The sequence below is a fragment of the Schistosoma haematobium genome, chromosome 6, assembly GCF_000699445.3.
Source record: "Schistosoma haematobium chromosome 6, whole genome shotgun sequence".
Classification (NCBI taxonomy): domain Eukaryota; kingdom Metazoa; phylum Platyhelminthes; class Trematoda; order Strigeidida; family Schistosomatidae; genus Schistosoma; species Schistosoma haematobium.
In genome coordinates this window covers 1,048,545-1,069,881 of record NC_067201.1, presented here as the reverse complement: position 1 = coordinate 1,069,881, position 21,337 = coordinate 1,048,545, and positions in this window count along the sequence as shown.

Here is a 21,337-nt window from a genome sequence, read left to right as displayed (position 1 = left end):
AAATTCAATAGGTTAGCGCTTATTATTGCATAAAATTCTGATTGTGTTTTATTTTTAACTTGATATTTGATGAAATTCACATGCTTCAGTTTGCACTGTTGCAAATAACCACATTAGGCTGACTAAACATTCACCCAAGTTGTGAGCAAAATATATGTCAAACTATTAATAAACTGGAATAAAAGCTGTGAAACAAGCACAAGCATTACGAAAATTGATGTGTGACGAATAAAATGCTGTTAACAGCTGGTAAATAACGACATGTAAGATACTCGACAACATATAAATTGTGCACGAGAACCCAGACGTAATTTCTTGACCGTACCCAAAATAAGTCAGTTCTTTAAAGAGCATCGTAATCAACATCCAAACCATTACTCTATGGTTTATTTTCTTAATTTAGAAGTCTGCAGTCAGCTGTCTTACTGATATGCAATTTAGGATAATATTATGAAACGTCTTTCAGTGATCTCATTACCCATTGGATGTTAGGTCAAATAGAAAGTCTGGTCTGTATGCAAAGAACGGAGCACTAAATGTGACTAAACAGATTTGGAGATGTATCTACATTCATCTCTTCATTTTAATCTGATTTTCCCTCGGTTGTCTAAAATCGCTGGTTAAAATTCTTGACAGCTCTTATCACTTAATGAGAAATAGTACATAGAATTTCGGAACTATATAATAAAATATCCGACAGGCACGCTCAATTTTTCAGGGAAAAGTTGAAGACATTTGAAAACTGTGTTAAGTGATCCCATTAATGCGTCTAACATGTATTGACCTCTGAAAAATTTGTCACTGCTTTTATTTCAAGTCACGACTTCCACCCACTCTTATGTCTCTTCGTTTCCGTATCTATAGAAAAAGTTTCTCATGTCAACTACTAAGACAATTATCATGGCCATGGTAGATAACATCACAGGGAAATTTATATCTTGTAATTAACGTTCTAGACCACTTTAATATTCGCCGATCCAAACAAACATCACCAGTTGTAACTTTTCGAAAACTAACATCATGTTCTAAAAGTGCTATGGTTCTTTGAAATATAGTATAAAAATCAGTCAGCCTAGAGACGTATCAATAAAAGAGGCTACTCGCTGATTTCCAATGTGTATCATATTCACTGTCTTCCATTCTGAGCCATACGTGATAACGTCTCTAGCCGCTGAGTAGCACCATCTCTCGGACCCCAACCAGGGAGTCGTGAAGGACCAACAGAAGACAGTCCTTCGTAGCGTTCTTTCATACCACGACACCATGTCATACACTGACCACCTCTCCGCTCTTTCCAACCAGTCTCAGCATCGAAAAGTAATGCACGACGTGGAATTCTCTGAGACGACACTCGAAAAACATGTCCAAGCCATCGAAGTCGACGTATCAAGATGGTGACACCAATTGAATCATCGTCTCTGCACCCGAACAAACGATGCCAAAACTCTGCATTATCAACATATCGTTGCCACTGAATGTCAGCAATCCTTCGGAGACAGAGATTATCGAACACAGAGAGTCGTCTAACATCCTCAACTCGGAGGCCAGGTTTCACAAGCATAGAGCAGAACTGCCCTCACCGACGTGTTGTAAATCCGACATGATACAGTCAGACTGACATCACGAAGGCACCAAAGACGTCCTAGATTGGCATAAACCGCTCGTGCTATGAAAGAAAGCTGCAAAAGGCTGGCTAATGTTGGTTCTTTACGACTCCCTGGCTGGAAACTTAGGATGGTGCAACACAGTTACTTGAGACGTTATCAGATATGGTCCAGAATAGAAGCCAGTGGCGATCCTGGTGTAACCTTCTTTTACTTTCTTCATACAAAATGGGTGTTTCTTCATTAACTGAAAGATTTCTTCTGATTGTATCATTCTGTTTACCCCATTATTATTCTTTTTAATTACTGCTGGCATAAGCCGCTCTGGCTTTCACTATACGTGCATTGATTTCATCACTCACACCCCCACCAGCGCTTATGCAGCTACCTAGATACACGAACTTTTCCACTACTTCTATCTGCTCACCATCCAGAGTGAGTACAGGATTAGAGGTACTTTGCATTTCGAAGGAGCAAAACACATACCATAATTACGGACACTGATTGCCAACTGATTAAGTGCGGATTGCATACCTTGGGCATTATCGCACAGTAAGACAATATCGTCCTCATACTCAAGGTCGAGAAGTCTTTCTCCAGGCAACAGATCCACACCACCATTACTTACATTCATCAGAGCTGTTTCTAGAATGTCATCGATGGCGAAGTTGAAGAGGAATGGTGAGATTGGGCAACCCTGCCTAACCCCACTGCTCGAATGGAACAATGGAAAGAGGTGGTTGCATGCCCTCACTCTGCCTGAGGTGTTTGTATATAAGGCTTTTAGGATGTTAATAAACTTCTCAGGCACACCCTTCTTCAATAGACAATCCCAGAGAACAGCCCTGTCCAACGAATCGAAGGCAGCCCTGATGTCAAGAAACACTACGATTGTTGGCCTTTGATAAGTATGGCGGTGTTCTAACATTTGGCGGAGGGTGAAGATATGATCAATACATCCTCGACCAGAACGAAACCCAGCCTGCTCCTCGCGAGTCAATCTTTCTCGGGTTTTGAAAAACCTACGAAGTATGATGGAAGTCAATAGGTTGGGCGCAATCGGAACTAGATTTATCCCACGATAGTTGTTACAAGGAACAATGTGAACCCTTTCTAAAGATAGGGACATCTATCGACTCATTCCATGACGTTGGTACACTCTCTAGTTCCCAGACTTTTATAAACAACGTCGTCAATTCCTTAGTCAGAAAGTCACCACCATCTTTAAAAATAGTCGGAGGTAAGTCATCTGGGTCAGGTGATTTGTAGCATTTCAAAAATTGGAGTTCCTTGCGGACTTCCGCCTCACTTGGTGTATCAATCGTCATCGGCCATGGAGGGCAAGACAGTCTGACCGATGTTGCCGGAGCAGTAGGCCAGTTGAACTGCACTTCGAAGAATTCCGATCATCGTCCAAGACGTCGATGGATGTAAGTGATTGGCACACCATCATCCTTACACATAGTTCTGCTCACACCAGACTCCTTGCTGTCAGTAACTCGGGTGAGTTGGAATAGATTCAGGTAATTACCAGATGCAACTGCTTCTTCTAGCTCTCACCACCCGGCTTTTCGATCCCTACGCCAGGTTTACACAGAAGTAAGCAAATAAGTGAAGAGGAGCATTGGTACCGACAGACGTAAATATGTTGAAGATTTAGCAACGACGGCGGAAAAGGCTGCAAGGGAAGGAAACAAAAGAGAACTGTATGACACGATGGAAAAACTCTGCAAATCTCCGTAAATCGGAACGACCAGCGAAAAGCAAGGAAGGCGAGGTAATCACCAACATTGAAGAACAACGAAACAGGTGGGTAGAACACTTCGAAGAATTCTTGAATCGACCAGCCACACTGAACCCACCCAATATCGAAGCAGCACACACGGACCTCCCAATCGACGTTGGCCCACCAACAATTGAGGAAATCAGCATGGCCATCAGACAAATCAAGAGTGGCAAAGCCGCAGGACCAGACAACATTCCGGCAGAGGCACTAAAAGCAGACGTGGTGGCAACTGCAAGGATACTCCACATTCTCTTCAATAAGTTTTGGGACGAAGAACAAGTACCAAAAGACTGGGAAGAAGGACTTCTGATCAAAATACCGAAGAAAGGCGATCGCTGCAACTGTAATAACTACAGGGGCATCACTCTTCTCTCAATACCAGGAAAAGTCTTCAACAGGGTATTGTTAAACAGGATGAAGGACTGCGTAGACGCCCAACTTCGTGACCAACAGGCAGGATTCTGTAAGGATAGATCGTGTACCGACCAAATCGCAACTCTACGGATCATTGTGGAACAATCAATTTAATGGAATTCATCACTCTACATCAACTTCATTGACTACAAAAGGCATTTGATAGCGTGGACAGAACGACACTATGGAAGCTTCTTCGACACTACGGCGTGCTCAGAAGATAGTCAACATCATACGGGATTCCTATGGTGGATTAAACTGCAAAATCGTGCATGGAGGACAGTTGACAAAGTCGTTCGAAGTAAAGACCGGTGTCAGGCAAGATTGCTTACTCTCACCCTTCCTCTTTCTCTTGGTGATCGACTGGATAATGAAGACTTTAACATCTGGAGAGAAGCACGGCATACAGTGGACATCTAGGATGCAGTTGGACGATCTAGACTTCGCAGATGATCTGGTCCTCCTATCGCAATCGCAACAACAAATGCAGGAGAAAACGACCAGTATAGCAGCAGGAGCCTCAACAGGAGTAGGTCTCAATATACGCAAACCCGAACGCAAGATTCTCCCATACAACACAGCATGCACCAATCCAATCAAAATTGACGGAGAAGATTTGGAAGATGTAAAAACCTTCACATATTTGGACAGCATCACTGATGAACAAGGTGGATCTGATGCAGATGTGAAGGCGCGGATCGGTAATGCAAGAGCAGCATATTTACAACTGAGGAACATCTGGAATTCAAAACAGCTGTCAACCAACACCAAGGTCAAGATTTTCAATATAAAAGTCAAGATAGTTCTACTGTATGGGGCGGAAACCTGAAGAACTACGAAAGTCATCATCCAGAAGATACAGGTGTTCATTAACAGTTGTCTACGCAAAATACTTCGAATCCGTTGCCCGGACACTATTAGCAACAACCTACTGTGGGAGAGAACAAACCAGATCCGAGCGGAGGAAGAAATCAGGAAGAAGTGCTGGAAGTGGATAGGACACACATTGAGGAAAGCACCCAACTGTGTCACGAGACAAGCCCTCACATGGAATCCTGAAGGCCGAAGGCAAAGAGGAAGACGAAAGAACACATTACGCCGGTAAATGGAGATAGCCATGAGAGAAATGAACATGAATTGGATGGAACTAGAAAAGAAGGCCCAGGACAGAGTGGGTTGGAGAATCCTGGTCGGCGGACTTTGCTCCATTGGGATTAACTGGCGAGTGTAATTAAGTAGTAACGAAGTTTATTCGTTTGTTTTACGATTGGTTTGTTGTTTTTCAGAACTGTCTTAAGCTGATAAAATCCTCCTAGGTTTTTTGATGTAGAACTTATGGCTTCTGTCAATGAATTAAAGGGCCCAAGGTTTTTTAACAACCATTTCTACGTTAGTGAACAACTCAGCGAATTTCTGGATGCGGAAGACTATGTGAAGAAACAATTTAAACGCATTTTATAACAATAATAATAAATTCCTGAATAACAGTTTGTTACATGAGGCTTGCCAGTTTACAGGCAAGATCAAATTGTTACAAATTGTACAATTTTCACTGTAGTAAATTACTCAGCTGGGTTGACATTTCATAAGATATGAATGAAGATGGTTTTAGTCATTATCACGGTGCGTTTCATGGAAGTTGCATTGCGAAGTGCAACGGATGGTCGAGGATAGATCCATTGAAGGTGTGTAGTGATCTACTTTTATCAAGAGAAGGCGATTGGTTTAGTGGAATCAATCAGTATTATAACCGCTTGTACCATTGATTGTTTTGCTATACTTGTTTGTTTAACTGTACTAAAGACATTCTATCTTCCGTTGATTGTGACCCTGCACGCACTTGCGTCTGCCCAGTTATTCCGCTTGTAGTCCTTTGACACGATCTCGATATTCTTTCGATAATACGAGATCGCCAACAAATATATCTCGCTACAACCTCCAATCGCCTTTTGATATCTGGTATGCAACCTTCCTGTAGTGGTGACCATAGTCAATCTTGACTCGACGCCACACTACAGGTGAGAGCTCCCAGAAGTCGCAACCTTATATCCCTTTGGAATATCTGAGGCTTTAAGGATGGTGCAGGATGAAGTCATCCGTTCCATATCTCAAGAGGGCCGAAAAAGGGAGCCAGAAAAAGAAAGGACGAAAAGCAGAGCAGACATTGTTCATGAGGGATTACTTGGGGTATGATTACTCAGTCTAATTCTCTTTTACTAACGTATTTACTGATCAAAGGCATTATGTTAGGCTGAAGAAAATAAGTGTGAACAATGTATGAGTGGATAAACAACAAAATACCCGTGGCATACAGGTTTTAAAATCGGTTTGTGAATTCACACCGAGTCATCAATTCTTGGAACGTGCTACTCAAAGCAGTGGTGTCCACACAATCAGTTGACTCTTTTAAGTGCTAAAAGCAGTATTATGACACACAAATGGCCGTCTCCTTTTTATGTCGAAACTTTTGAAGATTTTAAAGAGTCTTGAGTAGGCTTCCTTTTTGGCGAATTGTCTAGTTTTCTTGTAATGGGATTTAATGAGGCATTTTGCATGATAGATCAGTATCAATACCACAAGTTCATGACATTCCACTAGACTATGAGGAGTCGTTTTTAAACAAAATGTTCCGCCCTACAGACATGGGTCGATTGAAGTTATCTCTCCACCATCTTGTGTGCTGGTCAGTAACGCCACACTCTCTCCTTTTGTGATGTTAGTCTCTCTTTCGTTTGTGGTAAGTATGAATACTGCTTTAGTCAAAGCCCATAGTTGGAATACACTGTCTCTACTAGTTCCATGTTACAAGCAAATCAGATAATTAAGGAGTTTGTATTATGGGTTAGATGCTCATTTATTATATCACTCTGCTATGAAGATAACTAATGGTGAAAGTTGAAAAGCAGGTTAGATTATATGAGGTTTAAAAATAAAAAGAACTAGTAGCAAACAAAGGATATGGAAGATTATAAAATTGTAAAACTTTTAGGGCAAGAAAAATAAAACATTGAGCAACTCACAAGACTACTCATGTGAAAGTCTCATCACTGTCTACACTGATTTATCGTATCGTGACAATTAATAATGATAGTTAGTACTTCTGAAGAACACATTTGTGCTGAATATGGAATAGTATATTTAATGTGAATAGTAATAAGTTACACATAATGCGCGCGCTCACAAGGCTGAGCCATAACATCCGATTGAATGAATGTCTCCCTGTCCACCACTGCCGAACTTCTTTAAGTCTTACATATGTAACATACATCTTTTCAATCATTATATGTTTGGCTTCGAAGACCGTGAGGTTAGAGAACGATGCCACTACAAGTATTCATCCGAATACACTGTTATAGTAAAGAAAACTATATGTACAACGCAACATTCTGGCGAAACGTCTATACTAATGCAGTGCTACAAGTTTTGCAACGAAACGGCTTTTTATAAGTTAAACATTTAGTTGTTCTTAATATCTCCCTATGAACGTACGAAGACGAAAATAAAATTTGGGCGAACGTTTACTGATGCATGGTCATTACTGGTACATGCGGAGCAACGTATGATGAGGAAAAATTAGTTCACAAGTTGGATTTATAGTTAAGTTAAAAACTACTACAAAAAACTTCTTATAGTGAAAAGTTCCTGTCATGATTTAGGTGGTGTTTTGTTCTTTAAGCTGGATGGTTTGGTCGTGGAGCTTTCATCGTTCTTCTGAACGACATCATCGGCACAAACTTCAGATAAGAGTCTGATGTTTATGCTGATGATGTCGTTCAGAAGACCGGTGAAAACTCCACGACCAAACCATCCAGCTCAGGGAACGAGACTCCACCAAAATCATCCACCTAAGCTACAAGTATTCTCCACTATTCCTAGCATGTCTCCACCAATCTTTGTATACCAATCCGTATTTTCTATCGTACGGAATACCACAAGTGTTAGAGAAACTACAGTCTTACGTACTTATTGATGACTTTTACGTAAAAATTGGCTATGCTGAATCTCTGCATATTGTTTGCTTCGTCTGGGTGGTGAAATTGTTGTGTTCATGGAAGGTATGAATGTTATACATCTTCCATCGATTTCAATGTCTAAGAATATGATGAACTATGCAGTTTATATTTCGTAACTGATCAAGTTTAACTGTAAGAGTTCGTCTTCTTAAGTATGCCTGTAGCATATGACGGCAAGGACACCGGAATATCACAATTTATCCACGATACGACTGCCTTTTTTACTTAATTTTAATGGACCACCCATACTGTATGGATTACCACAACACTTTTGGTGATGTTCGTTTAGATCGATGAATATGAAAGTGGTTCAATACGTTTGTGACTGGATACAATTCCACTGTGACGTAATGTACAATGGTAATGGGCACATTGAAAAAAGTTGAGCAATATTATCATAAATCGCATGTCAGTAAGATAGCTGGCTACAGACGTCTAAATTAAGAAAAGAAACTATGGTGTGATGCTGTAATAATACTTGTTATCGTCCAAAAACGGTACTCACGTTACCAAACAATCGGTTTTCGGGTAGTATCGTGAATAATTTACACTAAGTCAGTATTCAGTTTCAGTGTGAGTACTTTAATTTGACAGTACGTTTAATGGACTGAATATCAGTATCCTCACAGAGAATTAAATACAGTGTAATTAATTATGCCAAGCAGCCAAACCAGGACGAGTGAACAAACGATGACAGAAGAATCCTGCTATTCAAGAATTGCAAAAAGTTAATTCATTAATGCAACTGTCCTGGCATGTTGTAAATTAAAACTGCCATAACAACAATAACAAATTTCTCGACACAGTAGGCGAAACGTCATCGTAATAACTCCGATCATCAAATAACCTCCAGAAATTCGTTTCTTGTAGTCTCACAGTGAAAAGAGCCTTGAAGCTAAATAAATCATCCTTAACCACACAGTATATCCGATATTATAATTCATAGAACAATGATAATTCCAACCCATAACAACCTTACTGAAGAATATCCTTCTGATCTGCATCTCCACTGTGAACATAACGTAACCAAGAACTTGAGAACATCAGCAGTAAATAAATTTAACACCACTATAAATGCCCTCATCTGCTTTCATGTTAGGTACTCGACCTACGTCAATATTGTAGAGGTTAGTAAATCTCCAAAATAAGTAGCTCTGTGAGTTTTTGACATTGGATGCTGACCACATTAGTTTTAATGGACTCACCTGGCTGAAGGTGCTCGGTCATGCATCCACATCAGATCACGAGTGGGAAGGCCATGCTCAACAACCCCTGTAATAGCTAGCCAGATTAGATCAGACGATTCTTGATATATTGATAGCCTATCGAATATATCTTCGAACCTCCTCGCTTCTGTCTTTTGATTTCACTTGGTGGATACGACTCATATTGAAAGGTTTTACTGGTTAAAGCGTTGTAAAACTCCGAATACATGTGGTCTTCCTCTGCCAACATTCCCGGCTGAAATGTCTTCTATTCAGACAGACAATGCACACTCTCAAACATACTATGGAATTCAATCTCTGCATCTTATCAAGGCTTTCGACAATTTTGCGTTCAAGTATTGATCTCTCGTAATTAGCAGACACTCACTTCCTAGCTTCTTACAGTTAACTTTTCTAATTGCGTAAAATAATGAAGTCGTCGTCGTGATGAGGTTTCATCTGGTTCTCAACAAGACTGGTGTAATATCCCCACAAGACGGCTCAAGGACTGGTTCTACCGTTTCCACAATATCCAGGAACTTAAGTTTAACGTCTCTTTCCTTCATTAAATAATTGAAATTGGCCATTTCTGTCTTCAATCATGGTTAGTGACTAGATTTTATCTCTAACACTAACGTGAAATTTTATTCATTCTCCATACCAATAGACGACATGGTCTTACTGCGAGCCAGCAAACCATCCAGACATAAATAATTTAGTAAATTGTATGATTTCATGATTCCGCATGGGACTGGACACGAGAGACAATCATGAAATCACATTGTCACGTCACTGTACTCGGTTGAGTTTTGGCTCAACATGACACCACATATTGCTTGCATAGTTACAGCACAATATACAACTTAAAGGTACTCGTTTGTTTTTCCACATATTTCTTCTGATATAACATTTTCACATGAGTATTTCTGACTAATTAAACTTCCCGATGAAAACATGCAGTATTATGAGGATTCTACAAATTTCCCTTATATGACAACTTAATGAAGAAAATCACGTAACACAATATCAAGTGAGTGACCAAACAGTAACATCTTTAATACATAGATCATGTGCAAGCCCACTGATAACAATGAATTCGACTAAACACAATGAATTCAAAATTGTTTGTTCATTTTAGTTCTGAGCAATTTCGAAATCTGAGTATCATGTTCACCAAGAGTTAGTAATTTTTGACTTACGGTTTATTTGAACAGATAGTATATTTACAAACGCTATCCATGCGAAATTATGAAATCACATCTATCATAAATAAACACGAGGAATCAAGTCAAATAAATCTACATAACAAGACAGATTTTCGCAAATGTCATCAACAACTGTAATTGGACTAAATAACTGGCACGAAATTGAGTGAAGAAATCAACAAGCTAACGTTTATCTAAGAAAATGGATTTCCAATGGGGCAATATATAAATAAACAAACTTTAAAATCATTCCTTGCATTTCGAATAAGTTAAAGTCGAACGACAAAGAGGCAGAGTTAATTTACAATAATAAAATACATAACTGTAGGGAGCATTACAACGGTCAAAACTACCCACTACTAATCTTAATGTGTATGAAATTGAAATAACTATCAAACACCACGATCAATATTAGCTCTAATCAATAGAAGTTGACAGTTTTCGGCACTTGTTTGACTCGGTGAAAGTTAATATATTACATAAAAAAGTACAAGAATGGGTAGAGGATTTCCAGAAAGCTGGCTATCATTTTTATTATCAAACAAAATTGCCACAGGGACAGGTCGAGACGACAAAGAGGGAAAATCAACAGTTACGGCCAACGACAAACAGTGAATACAGAGTGCAAAAAACGCTTTATGCAACTAAGATGAGAAGAAGCTATTTTTGCGTACTTATATATAGAAGTAAGGTGATTAATGTTGTCCGGAAGACCAATCAGAAAAATTCCTCTCAAACGTTGTCATACAAACAAAACCAGTCAATGAAATGTAAGTCATTTGTCATAGTCACGATACGTGTGTAATTGGAAAATACGATAGTTGAAAAACTCATTCCAGGCAATTTGGTTTGTTTTCATCCCAAGTAAGATCGAAATGTGCTTCAATGCGTGTTTTCATTCTAAATGAATAATTTCTATACGGATATTTAATCCAGCCGGGGAACACTGACTTAACAGAACATCTTTTGTAAATAACAAAGTAAATTACAATAATCTTCAAAATATTTCACATGAATATCTGTGAACTAATTAAAGCATCCGATGGAGTAGGATCTACTCATCGTGTCTAATCACTGTCTTATTCAGTTTTCCCACTTTTCCAATCAGAATCGAGGAGTGTATTTAAAGAGAACTCCGAATTGATGCTAAGCACGAAATATTCATAAAACCACACGAAAATAATGTAGAGTGTAGTAAAATGTTCTTCTTCGCGGTGTCTGTTCAGATAATCTGCTGTGAATGTAATCACCTGTAATAATGAAAATGCAGATGGTTACTTCACTATCGATGCATTCCTATAAACAAATGTATCAGTGAAATAATAAGCATTCACAAATGTAGGGTTTCTCTACATTCATACATAACAAATGAACATTAAGTGCCTTGTAATTTGGCTAGTAAAATATTGACAGATGATCGTCTGTGTAAATTGAGCATCATATAATTTGAGCCATTCAACTAAAGAAACGAATTGAACGGTATTTACTTCATCAGTGAATTTCTCTCTTTACAGACATTCAGATTTTCATCTCGTAATGTTTTCTTCAAAATGTTTCGTGACGAATTCTTGAGAATGCTGTGAATAGAAAACAATAATGCTTCAAAGTTCTCGTTTCTACAGTACAATGTTTATGAACTCATAACAATCGAATGACTGCCATTTGCATATGCATAATTATGGTCTACTATGATATTAGTACTGCTCTAATAATAGACCTAACCCTAAAATTTGTAGATTTGTCATGATATAACTGCCTAATCTATAAGATCCTACGTGGAAGTCACACCATCGACTACATCAACTCACTGTATCGTATCAATTGCCAATACATGATGTAGAACAAGGTTAGGCTAGAGAAAGAACAATATATTTAATATGAATAGAAGATATAAGGTAACATTCAGCAGAGACCACGCCTGCATGGCCGAGCCATGCCACTCGATCAACTCCAGTCCATTCAATTCATTCTCCGCGCCTTCTCCATTGTTAGGTATTTCTCCGTGTTAAATATTGAATATCTATTTTCTGAGTAGTCTTGTGTTCACAGCTTTGTGGATTGTGTGGCTATTGTCCAATGCCACTACACACACACACACACACTATATTATTTATTCAGAAGTTACAATAAACAATACGCAGCAGCAAAAAATCCAGGCATCACCTAGTAAAACATTCTAAAATAAAGAAAAGAAAACAATTCACTTCAATTCATTATGAATCTATATAATTATCAGTGAAGAAAGAGTATAAATCTACTAATTAACTCTACCGATTTCAAACTAATATGTAGCACTTCATGTATGAGTTCAGTTAGTTTGTTATTCTGAAATTTTACACGGTGTGACCATCCTGTCTCGTGCATGACAGTTTTCTAGACGACAAATTGGTTTCTTTAATAACTGTATCACGAAACATCCAAGCTGCCGATTCCACGAATACGAAGTAGTCGCACGAAGATGAATTGTTCTGGTTTTGCTGTAATTACCATATACAGTTATAATATATAACACCACAAGTCAATCTCTGAAAGGATAGCATTATCCCGTGATGTTTTAACCTGCTAGAACATCTGAGCTACATGTTGTTGACATCTGGATATCTAAACAAGTTTCCTAATATTATTTGTTTTAATGCATCATTGTGACTGTTAATCACAAAACCTATACAAATGAGTTTCTGAAAAGTTTACAACATTTCGCTGCTTACGTTACAAAAAGACAGATCCGAGATATTATGGTTGCTGGCAATATGCAGTGGAAAGAATACACATGATTTGGATGTCGAGTGACTGGGCTACTAACTTCAAGCTGGCGATCACTCAATATTTAACGTCAGGATCAACCAAGAACAAAGAAACCGAAACGGTGAGTCTATAATTTATGGTCAACCTTTGAGCGAAACTCAAGTGATTTTGGAAGTTTATACCTACTTAATAGGGCTAAATGAGGGATTTAAGGCAGTTTGAAGAATGAGGATTGCGATTTACAGTATCTGGTTAGGGTGAGGAATAAGATTTAGATTTTTCATTACGAATTGAGAACAGTTTTAATGCCAAGACTCTTATCTCTAGACGACCTTGGGACGAATCTTAAGTGACCTTGAGAAATAATAGCCAATCAGCAAACAGTCAGTTTAGAGTAAAGATAAATTATATAAAACCAAAGAAACAAAGTGGATACACTTCTTATATGTGGTTCGAAAACTTGTCATGGTTACAAATAGGTTAGGAGGTTTTTAAACCTTAATGCATGCAGTAGAGGCAAGCATCCATACGGCTACAGAACACTCAGCATCTGGAGTCATGATTAAGTCTCTAATACTCTTTCAGCCTCGACCATATGGCTTCAATATTGTTTATGTGCGATCCGGTTGTTGAGCACACAAAATGCTACTTGTGGATAACGACACAACGCAAATAACCAAGTCTATGTAGGATTGTCTACGCTCTCCAATCACCCGTATATATTGTAGTACCTGACTGCAGCCAGTGGTACGGGTGCTTTTATTATCCAGTTCATCATAATTGTGATAATTTGCCTTAGCTAAGAATTGATTATATATAGGGTTTTCATCACGAACTGACCCTAGCTATGATGCCGGAAATTTATTCAGCCAAATGAATAAAAGCTTTTGCGTTAAAATTCGAGATCTTTTATCTTATAACTGATTGATTCGTTCACAAGTTATAGTCTCGCCTTATTTTGTTATAGCCGCTCAATTATCACGTTTTGTACAAAATTCTCTGTGACCTTATCATACGTTAGCATTCGGCACTAAAGTTGGCGCCGTAACCTTGGAATCTCTAAAACGCTTCTGATTGGCTCGTCCATATATTAGAGTTTCGCCACTCTATTCAGCCAAATGGGTGGAGGGATTTCGCGCCAAATTCCAAGATCTGTTATTGTGAATATGATTTGTTCGTTTATAAATTATAGTCTCGCCACCGAAAGGTATGAAAATATTTTCATAGATGTCTGTGGATAAATCAACTTACGTATTTCAATATTCCTCTTAAACTAAGAGAATGAATCCAGATACCGTGAAAAGACCACACACCAAAAACAAAAGTACGTTTGAACTGGATATCGATTAGTGTAGATTTGAAACTAATAAAATGGCTGATATGGGTACTGTGCTGGCAACAGGCAGATAAACAACTAATTCATAAACCTAAGCACAAGAAATTAATAATGCCAATCCAAAAATCATAATTATCAATTGAATAGGGAAACATTAGTTTGAAAAAACTATTAGTTGAGAAGTTGAATAGGTCAACGACTGGAGAAACAATGAAAGAATAATCTTCACTCTCCTGCATTCGATTGAAATGGTTAAAATGAATATATTTATGGATACAAGCACATGGCAAGGAATCCTTATCCAAGTCTATAATATTGACAAACATAAAGTAGTTTCAAAGCTTATTCGCTTATTCAGTACACACGACCATGTTATGTGAGGTTTATTACCTAAATAGTGTGAGTTATAGTAACTTGGGTAAACCAAAAACCACGACAGCTAGTGGTGACTGCCACTTGAGGCACCAAATGATGACATGTACATCATTGAATACAAGTTCAGTGATAGACAAAGTGTGTGGATGATTATAGAAATTCACATGACAGAAATCCAACTTGTTTAGTTGTTCTGTGTTTACGACCCATTCCATATCTTACAAATGGTAATATCAACAAACATAGATAAGAGTAGAATGTACCGGTATCACGTGTATCAACGTCTACATATTTCTGAATTATCCATAACATGGACAGACACCTTTTAATGTTATATTATTCTCATCAATTATCGGTTGAGTAATAGCCTATAATCCAACCGGATCTGAAATGGTCTAGTTATAAACGTCAACATTTTTATGAAATCAGTGAAATTATAGAAACTGTATATCTATGCATATTGACATATTGACAACACAACGTTGAAACTCATCTGTTCAAGTCAACCTTCAAACATTCTTTTATCTCGATCACAGTTATCAAACTAACATGACAGTATTTACATTATTCAACAAACAAATCTACAATAAATTCGATCGATGGTCGAATGAAAATATCATGAATGCAATAGTAAGCCATATTCAACTGACGGTGATAACGATGAAGATAGTGTTCATTGTGGATGAAGAATGTAGTTTCTTAATAAATATGATTATTAATCCAAGAACTAATCCGATCAATCTGAAATACAAAAGAACAAAATGAACAACATACTAGACTGAAAGATACAATAGACCGTAGTGATGTGCATCAGATGTTCTATCTAATCTGAGTTCATGAAATGGCTGAAAAAGTTCCTCAACGTTTCAGTTTGACATTTTTGAAATCATACGAATCTTGTCAAAACGATCGAAAAATGGAATACGTTATAAGTGATCCCTTGAATATTTCATTTCATCCCCCAAATGCCTTGGTACGTCCGAGGTTGCCAAGAAGTAGGTCTTCATCTCGAAATTCTCTCAGATGGACACGTGTATATAGCCACTACCGGAAAAGCCCTACTCACTGCACTCCCATGGTTGTGGTGTTGTTTGTGAATTTGAGGGAACGAAAAGCGATTGTCCAGCGCTTCAACCTGACTAGTGGATGCGGAGAGTTCACTTGAGGGAGTCGGAAAACACTGATTACAAACCAATGATGCATATGGCACCAGGATGCTGTGGGAAGAAATGGCATGTCAACCAATTAATGGTCACCGCCTCTCCTGGAGCTGCATCTCCTTACGTTTCTCCATTGCCTTGTGGATCAAACATTTTGATCGAGGGCTTCGGGTGTAGCTCCCTAAGAAAAGCACATGCTTCGGTCTGGGCACCTGGGCAATATCAGTGTCCACATGTATCGAGTGACTTGCGTTGCGCAAATGTATTTTGTGCCCCTTTTACCAATGCTCATGTGTTGAAATAAAAACATTTCAGTATGATCATTCGCTATGACTTGACTTGACACAAAATGACAATGCTTTACACTGGGAGAGAAATCAACTACTTTTCTCCACCATAATCATAATATTCTTGACAAACATGGATCAGGTGTTTATAACACAGTGTACTAAACGGTTCATTGAATGATACGTAATAGTAATACACGAAAAAATGTCGTTATGATTCTCGAGGAATACCTGTATTTAGAACATATATTACTTACGTTAATATGAGACCACTGAGAACAACTGGTACTGTATACCGAGTAAAGCTGAATCAGTCAAATGGAACGATAAATGTCTTACATGCAATGAGATTTATTCTGAGTGGTTTCATCTGGCATGTCATCAAATGCGAACGTCGTCATCGCTTAACTATCCGCAATGGAGATTTGTGAACAATTCACCTTTGAATGTTCAAATTCCATAATCACTAATTCCAAATCAAACTGAAATAAATAAGAATTCATAATACAGCAATGGAGATATTCAATATCACGGATTACATAAACCCTTAAATATTCATTCACATGCCTATTTCTTTCCCCACTCATTGGGTTTCAACAAGTATGGATTCAGCGACAGAATTTGAATTTCATCTGACTAGTTTGCTTCATCATCTTTAGGAGATTAATGACTAAAATCGAAAACCAATGAAAACTGATCTCATTAGATTGACGTCAGCTGCTCACTTCATACGATGGTTTAACGTCATCAACGTTACCGTACTCACTTCATTGAAAATAATTAACATTGACCAATGTATTCATATCATCAAATTATACTAAATGTAAGTATGTTGTTTCATACGTTAAGCTATTTCTTTCATTTTTATATATTTGTCGTTATTTGGGCGCAGTTGAAAAGTGAATGTCATACAATCGAAGGATGATCGGCATCCCGTCTTCTATGAAAAACACTGTTAAGTATTCTGATGATTCCTTTGTGTATATTATGAATAAGGAATTCTATCTTCGCATATCCTTTTGAAATTATTAATTTTTTGTTTCTCCGTGAACGATGGTCTCTTTTTAATGGTCTCATACTTAATTCCGTCAAATGGCAAATTGATAACTTTAGGCTGGAACACGAACAACACTCAAACACCCAGTTGTAATACCATGAAGTTTGTACTATTGGAGATCCGCAATCAAAATAATCTTTCTTAGTGTGGTGTTAAGATTGTCCAATAATTTCTCTTCATCTCCTCATGCGTCATTGATACCGAGGAAAGCTGTCCATCCGAATTTTTACATACAGAGGCTACATGTTTTGACATTATTCGACATTTACATTAATGGTTTATCGATTCTTACATATTACCTAATATTCACTACCGTCCCTTAATTTTATTTCTGGAGATATTCGGAAAGGATTTCGCTGCACTGTTGAGAGTGCTGATGGCAGTGAGTACGCTGTGTGGGATCTATTAAAATCACTCTTACGTTTGTAATAGAAATTCCTTGAAATCATTTGTGCTGAGAGTTATGTATTGTAGTAAGCATATAAAATCGAACGAAATCATTGTTATAAATACTTATAATACGACTTATCAGCACATCTAAACTCATGCTTAATTCATAACATTCGATAGAAATTGAAAAACTCACATGCAATGATTCTGATTTTCAGTAAGAATGACTCAATATAAATACACAAATTTATAATGAAATTCACCAATTACGTAGAATCGTCTTTCTTCACTTATGAGTGGTTACTTTTTTCATTGAACTTTGGTTAAGTTAACTTCTTACAGAACAAACTAAGAGATTAAAAACACTTCATATCTTTCTTTCTACCAGCTAATTCATTCTTCCTGTACTATACTTTTGCATGCAATCTTTCTTCTATATATTACCTCCATTGAAGTAACTACGTCTTGCTGTGCAAATGCGGTATGCCAACTTGGACCGATGTATATATGTGCCTAATCCTACGTTGTAGCTGGCTGATTGACTGACTGATGGGATAAGTGATTTGGTTAATAATAAAAAAAACTTATTTAACTTTTAGTTCATTGTGAACGAATACGTCATAGTACCGCGAAAAGGGAATAATCATGTTGCTCCGATAAGCTTAATGACAAAATGTAGTCTCTACATAGTATTGATGCCAAAAGAAACATTGTTCATTCCCTTGACTATATACACATATCATGTTTCATGTGATAGATATTTGGATAAGGATGAGTGCTGTAAAAATCAATCAACAAATAGAAAACTATTTCCCACCCAATGATCAATGACAAACTTATAAACCATTTTACAGTTTTATTAACCGAATCATCAAGGATGATTACTATGGAGAATATAATGTTCAAGGACATGAATGTCGATCAAAACCATTCTGTTAAAATAAAAAATTATACATCTTTAGGTTTATGGTTATTTGTGTTCAGGGTCTATCAATTTCAATGAAACATATCAATCTCATCATCTACACTGTAAAGCTATATAATAATAATAGAATATATTTCAGCTTGCATGACTTGTCATATTCTCATCTTTACAGATGTTTTCATACTCCACGATAGTGTCACAAATTACATCACAGCTTTTACATATCTTCAGAACTTTATTTTTAATTACGTAGGAGGTATATCAACCAACATAACATCGATTTTTGTGTCACTATTCGGTTATTGTCACTGTTTGTCGAAGTTTATGAACTTTTTAAAACTGGATGGTTCATGTAGAAAGAATAGTATCATAAATTCATTAAAACAGATTACGGATATAAGACAAAATAAAGAACACCTTAGAGCACGTAGTGAATTTTAGGATACCGGATATCGAAGCAGCACCCACAGATATTCTTATAGATGTCACATTACACACAGTTTAAGAAATCATCATGATCAACAGAGAATTCAAGTGCGGGAAAGCAGTTAGACCAGACAACATAGCATTCGAATCACTGACGTCACACATAGAAGTAACTGAAAAGTCTCTTCACATTCTATTCAAGAAGATTTGTGGTGAGGAAAAAGTGCTGATGAATTGAAAAGAAAGATAACTCATCAAGACATCAAAGAAAAGAGATCTGAGAAAATTTGATGACTATACAGACATCACACTACTGTCAGCACCAGGAATTGCTTTCAGCCGTGTTTTTGGACCGGATGAAGGATTGAGTAGCCGCCCAGCTTAGAGATAAAGGGGCTGGATTTTATTAGAATCGGCCGTGCGCAAACGAAATTACGACAATGCGGACCATTGATGAGCAATCAATTGAAAGTAACTCGTTACTATGCCTCAACTTCCTTGGCTATGAGAAAGTGTTTGACAGTGTGTTTAGAAGCAGCGAATGGAATCGTATTCTACACCATGGTGTAAATGAGAAAATCGTCAACACCACCCGGAATTCATGTGATGGGCTACGCTACATAGTTATTCATAGATAACAGACCGTTCCAACTGAAGGCTGGTGTCAGACAGGACTGTCTACTCTACCTTTCTCTCTTTCTTCTCGTGGTCGACTGGATTATGAAGCACTCGATACCTCAGTGGAAGAACGAAATACAATAGACAGATTGCGGGCAACTAGGCTATGTTAACTTCGTTGATGACCTAGTACTTTTGACCTGTACACACCACCAAGTGCAGATGAAGTCAAACTGCGTGGCAAAAGCCCATAGATCAATAGGCTTCAACATACATAAGTAAAATGCAAGATCTCTAAATACAACGAAAAGAGCCGCAACACTGTCACACTTGATGGAGTAGCTCTGGATGATGTGGAAACGTTCACATATCTGAACAGTACTATAGATGGAAAAGCAACATCTAATAGAGGTGTGAAGGCACGGATTGGCAAATCAAGGATGAAGTTTCTACAAATGAATAACCTACAGAACTTAAAACGATTGTCAATCATCACCGAAATTCAGAACCTCAAATACAAACGTTAATACAGTTTTGTCGCATGGGCTTGAAACTTCTAGAACTATTACAACCATTATCAAACCAGTACAGGCATTTATAAACAGCTGTCTATACATGATACACAATGTCCGTTGTTCCCATACCGTTACAAACAACCCATTGTAATAAAGAACAAATAAACTTGTATTTGAGGAGAAAATTAGGAAAAAATGTTGGAGCACGATGGGGCTTGAAATATTTCACTAATTTTGCTCTCAAAAATGTACGAACGATGTATTATCTGTCAGTAGGAGTTTGAGTTTAGTTAGTGAACTGTAATGAGGCAAGCCCTAACTTGGAATCCCGAAGGGGGCGGAAAAGAGGAAGGCCAAAGAACACATTACGTCGGGAAATGGAGTCAGATATTAAAAGGATGTATAACGACTAGAAGGAGCTGGAAAGGATTGCCCAGGACAGGGTTGGATGGAGAATGCTGGTGATCGGCTCACGCTCCTTCACGAGGGGTAACAGGCGTAAGTAAGTAAGTGGTAAACTGTAATACATAAGACTGATTGGTCCCTTTATTCTTCTTTTAATAACGCAAAAGTCCGTACGAAGATCCTAGTATCAAAAACCTTATCAATTATCATTATGTTAATCAAAGTAAAGTTCACGTTGAGTGAATGTTAGTTTGACACAATAAAACACACTCAATCAGTATAGTCTACATATACACACACAATCGATTGAAGATCAAATGAGGTGTGCGTCTCTACGTAACCAACATAAAAGAGATCTATTCACAGTACAAATCAAATTCATTATATACTTAATAGTTAAATGCATATCAATCGGATCATCTATTTAAGTAGATAGCTAGTTGGCATTCGATTTTTAAAACACTTTAAACATGAGCTAACAATTAGAATAACCAACTTATTTATTTATTTATTTGAACACATATATATTGGTATAGGAGTGCGCCAAACATATATGCGCCACACAGTTTCAGTTCATTAATTGAGTGTGGGCTGCGTTACTGCCCGGGTGCCCAGACCGAAGCAGGTGGTTATCTTAGGGGGCCACACCCCGAGCCTTTGACCTAAAGGTCTAACCCACAAGGCAGTGGATCATCGTAAGGAGATGCAGTCCCATGGTAGCCGATGACCGAAAATTGCTTCATATGCCATTTGTTCCCGCAGGATACTGGTGCCCATGTGCACCATTGGTTTGGAATCCGGTTAAAGCGCCGGACATTCCCTTTTCGTCCTCTCATTTTCGTAAACAATACCCCCGCCACGAGAAGGCAGT